At 34.7% G+C, this 5,476-nt stretch overlaps 1 long non-coding RNA gene across 1 annotated transcript; it reads right to left on the bottom strand.

Moving 5' to 3' along the window:
• Positions 1-1,326: 1,326 nt before the first annotated feature.
• On the bottom strand, positions 1,327-4,137 carry LOC127660527 (uncharacterized). The gene is made up of 4 exons (XR_007972655.1): positions 4,014-4,137; positions 3,341-3,400; positions 2,698-2,919; positions 1,327-1,521 (listed from the first exon to the last, which is right to left on the bottom strand). It is a non-coding gene; the product is annotated as an uncharacterized LOC127660527 (long non-coding RNA).
• Positions 4,138-5,476: the final 1,339 nt, after the last annotated feature.

The raw sequence follows: 5,476 nt of genomic DNA, 5'->3' as shown, positions 1-5,476 counted from the left end.
AAAGCTCGAGGGGGCGGAGTGAGGGAGTGTGCATGTGTGTGCTACACGATGCGGGGAGAAGCAGAGGAGCGGGGTTCGTGACACCCTGGACATGAGGAATGATGAGTAAATGATGACAGAGCTTTGATATTTCAAATAGACTGAACTATCCCTTTTCAGGAGAACTAGGTGTTACTCACAACACATTGCAGATGGGCAGGCTCTGAAATTTTAATAACAAAAACTGTCCTGTACACTGTTAAAAGGATGTGTATGTGTGTGTACTGTACGGTACGTCTGTTTTGTCCATACATAAGGACATCAATGCACTTTCAAACCAAGCAAACATTCACCAATATTTCATGAGGAAAACGCAGATGGAAAAAAGTTTTAGCATGAAAAATACATAACCTTACTAGAGAGAGAAGGGGGGAAGAAGAAAAGGAAGGAGAGAATATAGCAGAGCGAAAGACATAATTGTTTTGATGCAAAACTACTTCAAAATGCGAAGCAAATCTCAGTGGCCTTTACCACTACCACAAACACAACCTTTTTTAAACTTCATGAAAGGAGACTGTTTGTTTGTTTGATAAGGTATGTTAGGCTGAACTCCACTTTCTTTCCCCCACATAGTCTGTTTGACTACTGCACTCACACTGTGCACTGCAGGTGGGCTTCCCCTTTCCACTATACTTTTCTCATCCCTTTTGAAGACAGTACAGAGAAATGCTTGATGAGACAGAAAAAAATACTGCAATTTTAACAGTTGTGACAGCAGATCAGGTAAGTTGAACATACCATCTAATGAATGAGACTAGGATGAGAGGGAATTTATTTAGGGAATATCTAATCATGCTGTGCCAAGACCCATTTCAATGGTAGACTTAATTTAGCTGTAATTCATATGTACAGCGAGATCTACATTGCTTTTCTTCCTCTAACATAACCCTCTTCAATAGGAATCATTTTTATAGATTTTAACATCATATTATTGTTATAGCTCTTGGGTAAACAAGTGATTATAATCAAACTACACTGGCATAGATTCAGGCAAGAGTCAGCTATGCAGGCAGATTTTCACCGGTAAGTTTAAAGGGATAGTTCACCCCAAAATTTTTATTCTCTCATCATTTACTCATCCTCATGCCATCCCAGAAGTGTATGACTTTATTTCTTTTTCAAAACACAAACAAAGATTTCTAGAAGAATATTTCTGCTCTGTAGGTCCATTCAATGCAAGTGAACGGTGACCAAACCTTTCAAGCTCTAAAAATCATATAAATGCATCTGTCGTGGAAATTCTGAAATAATAGACTCAGAAGCAAAGGTCTTTCAGTAAGTTTAATTTCTTGGAAGAAATATTTCCCAGTCACCATTTGGAATCCCAAAGCTTCCTCTTGATGAGTGAACCCAGAACCTTCTGTTAAGTAGTTATTTATCAGTATCTGTGGAGTGTAGCCCCCACCCTTGCAAACTCCACCACACAGCTGCTCCTGCTTTCATCTCTGAGAGATTTACCTTGCTGTTATCTTAACACCCACACTAGAGAAAAAAAAAAAAAACATCTTCTTAAACACACCCATATGGAAAAGAAACAGAAAAAACTTGTAAGAATTTCCTATTGCCTACAATAGTAAATGTTTATGTTTTATATGCATTATATGTCTTATGAGAGTTATATGTCTCATATTATGATTTACTCATGAAAGTGGCCACTTTCGCATTTTTCTCATACAACGTAATTATATGAATTAAGTATGAATCAAACAAACAATATATATGCTGTTTATAAGGAAATTACACGGCAAAGTATGTTTTTCGTATATGTTCCATATCATTTTAGCATTTTTAATTACTATGTAAAACATGTCTTAGTTATAAAGACATATACATTTTATATATTAATATTTACAATTACATATATCTTTCTTGTGCGTAAAGTATATCTAATTTAAACGTAAACTATGCTTTCTTTATATGTTTTTTATAAGTTTGTTATATGTCAGCCAAGTAACATGTCCATGTATGTATAAAAGCATATACTTTTTATATATGAATATATACCATTCTATATAGGTTTTTTGTATGTAATGTCTATTAATATTTTCATGTAAACTATGCTTTCTTTATGTTTTTTAAATAAAATTCTTACGTCAGCCAATGAACATAGCAGCATTAAAAACATACTTTTTATGTATGAAATTATATAATTTCATATGAGTTTCTACAGTCAAAAACATTTGATGAAGCGGAGTTAAAACTGGCAAGGCATGGTTTGGTCAACACCCAGATCAACTACTTTGTACCACACAATGACATAAATGCAGTCCGAATACATCTGTAATATTAAAAACAAAGCTGCTAGGATATCTTTTCAATAGTCTTTATTAACAGTTAAACACTTCTGGGATTACAGTGCTGACAGCAGTAGACCCTAATCCTAAGAACAATGTTTTCAAATATTACATTTAAATGAACTTGTGACTACATAGGAATATCTTTCACAGTTTGATATTTTCACACACTACAAGCCTGCATACAAACCTGAGGAGCACATGCTTATCCTATTCCTATTCTAACATGGGAACAGTGTCACCAACAACTAAACACTGTCAATACAAACAGGTGTATTCACATTCAAGGAACGAGGCATGGGGCTTAAGTGCAATCAATCGCTCTGAGCATAATGCTAATACTGCCTAGTAACTCTTAACTTACCACTAACAAAAATGACAGTGCCTCTGTAGTGAGGCCAGCCTCCTCGTTGTTTCTTCCCATGGCGCCATTCAATTACGGCTGAGTAGGTGGCAAAGGGATTCCCATCCTGGTCCATCTTGGAATCATCATACCCCCTTATGGCATCAGTTTTTATGTCACTGAGCTTCCCAAAATCCTCCCCTTCACTCCACCGCACCACTGCAAACTTCCCCTCCATGTGTTCTAAAATGATCAAATAAATAAAAATCATTGTTTGGCTTAGCAATCAATAAATGACAGCAGACAGAAACTGTTATTAAGCTAACATTTAACATCAGTATTCTGACAAAAAACACTTCTACTGTTAGGTATCTGGGTTAGGCAAGTTATATTTAAGACTTTATTGCCACTCAAAATGAAATTTAAGACCCATTTTGAATATATTGTGATACACAATTCTGTTGTCTAATTTGATAATATCAAGCACATATTAAACACATTTCTTTCTAAATTTGATCTGAAATATCCAAAGGAATATAATCTGAAAATTGCAGATTAGGGTATTGATAGGTTAAGTGATTTAACAGAGGTGAGCAGATAATGTGATATGTCTTTATGATTATTGTGATATTAATTTCTTTCATATAACGTTAGCCCATCCTACCTGACAGGTGCCTCTATAGCCTACAACCAACTAGAAAGGGTCCGGTGGGTCCGGTGTTTCCTATTAACAGACAGTAACGTTAGAGAAATACAGAAAGCACATTAACGTTAACTTACTGACTACAAGATGTTCTTGAACATGAATATTTTGGCCAAAGGCTGTGCAACCAAATGTAGTAAACATATAAATAATCATTCTATTTACTGGTTTAAAAACCTTAGAATCAAAAACAAAGGTTCTGTAATATTGACATGGAAATAAAATGGTGGAGATCAAATATTTATGCAGACATTGAAAAAATTTTAACTTTGCCATGTTATCTTTACCTTCTGCCAATGCTAACGTTACTGGATATGTTATAATCTAAGACAAGGCCTGTCCTGTACACTCATCCAACGGTACACTTGTGTAATTATCATATAAATATTATTAAAAATAAGGATAATTAACGTTAACTTAACTAATCTTGCTAAAATGCACCACTTGTGTAAAATTACACAATAAGCTGAAAGTGACTGTGAGCTAACTTAATTTAGCTAACCTTAGCTACAACAGTAACATGTAATGTTAAACCAGTTAACGTTTAAAAAAAACAGTTGTTACTTAAATAAATGTATTTCAAATTTAAGCTCAAACATTGAAGCTTAAATCGTAATGTTAACTCCAGATTCACCAAACTATGTCGTCTGTTGGCCGTTCGTCGGTCGTGATTCAAAAGATGCCTTCTTTTTCAACCTTCTACTTTTTTCCCTCCATGTCCCTCTACGCCGGTCACGGTGTTCTGCAGTGTACTCGCTCTCTCTCTCTCTCTCTCTCTCTCTCTCTCTCTCTATCGCTATCTATCTATCTAGCGGCCCTGCGCATGAGCATTACCCACAACCTCGCACTGCTCTGTAGTCATTATTTTCGAGGAACGGGAACGTTAGCTAGCTGAAGTTTCCGGTAGCTTTCTAGCGGTAAAATGGTCACATCGTGTTGACAAGGACATTAGCTAGCTTCACCAGCATCCACTTTCAATGGATCGCAGCGAGTGAGCTGCTCTGCCACGCACGACACCCCGACCCAGAATCAGGTCGTCTACGAGTCATTTAGCACCAGGTTCTCCACAAACTTTCAGTGCAACTTGTATAATGTCATATACTAATTAAGTGCAAAATTAAATCTTTTTACGGCAAGAAATGAGTGACTGGGTCTTTTTTATTTTTACATGGCAATTTTGAATATTTGCTGCATACACAAGAACTTGAAAATCTAACTGTAAATAAAAATAAAATTTTGACTATTTTAATGGATAGAATTACTCATAAAATCTTAAATAACAACAAATATAACCAATGTAATCATTTTTGGAAAAATTCACTAATTGAGATTGAAGAAAGTGTGATCTAAAAACCTGAGACAATGCTAGTGTCATAAAATCTTAGAAATGCCATAAATTATTTTTGGTAATCTCATCATGTGCTTTTCCATGTACTTTAATGTCTCATATATGTGACATCTTACATATGTCTATTGTCTTGTAAGGTTTTTATACAATATACCAAGATTTTGGTTTCACTAATGATTGCCCAACTCATATAACTTTGATGAATGTGTATCTACTAAGAATATTGTATGTGGATTTACTGTCATATCTAGTAATTATAAGTTCCCAAATTATCTTAAATCTCATATTACACAATTTTACTAAGGATTTTGTGTCTTGTTTGACTGTTATATATATTACTTACAAGTTTCAGATAAAAGATATAAACATGTAGTAAAATGTATCTATATCTTTTCCATATGGGCACACACACACAGAACATTATTTAAAATAGAGGACAGCACTATTCAACAGAGGACAGCATTAAAAGCATTGAGTAACACAGGAGAATGATAAATGAAAGTGAAAGTGGATATTTATGTTAAAAAACTCACTCACACTTTTCATATCGCTTCTGAAGACATATTTACATTTAATCAGTTTCATATGGATTACTTTTATGATGCAGTAATGTCATTTTTAGAGCTTGAAAGGCCTGGTCACATTCACTTCCATTGTATGGATCTACAGATCTTAGAAATCTAATGTGTTCTTAAATATGTTCTTGGGATAGTGAGAGTCAGGTCAGGAAATTTGTCAAATTTGTATTG

This window comes from Xyrauchen texanus, chromosome 20 (assembly GCF_025860055.1).
Source record: "Xyrauchen texanus isolate HMW12.3.18 chromosome 20, RBS_HiC_50CHRs, whole genome shotgun sequence".
Lineage (NCBI taxonomy): Eukaryota > Metazoa > Chordata > Actinopteri > Cypriniformes > Catostomidae > Xyrauchen > Xyrauchen texanus.
Note: the sequence above shows the minus strand (reverse complement) of the source record. Positions and strands in the feature narration are given on the sequence as shown.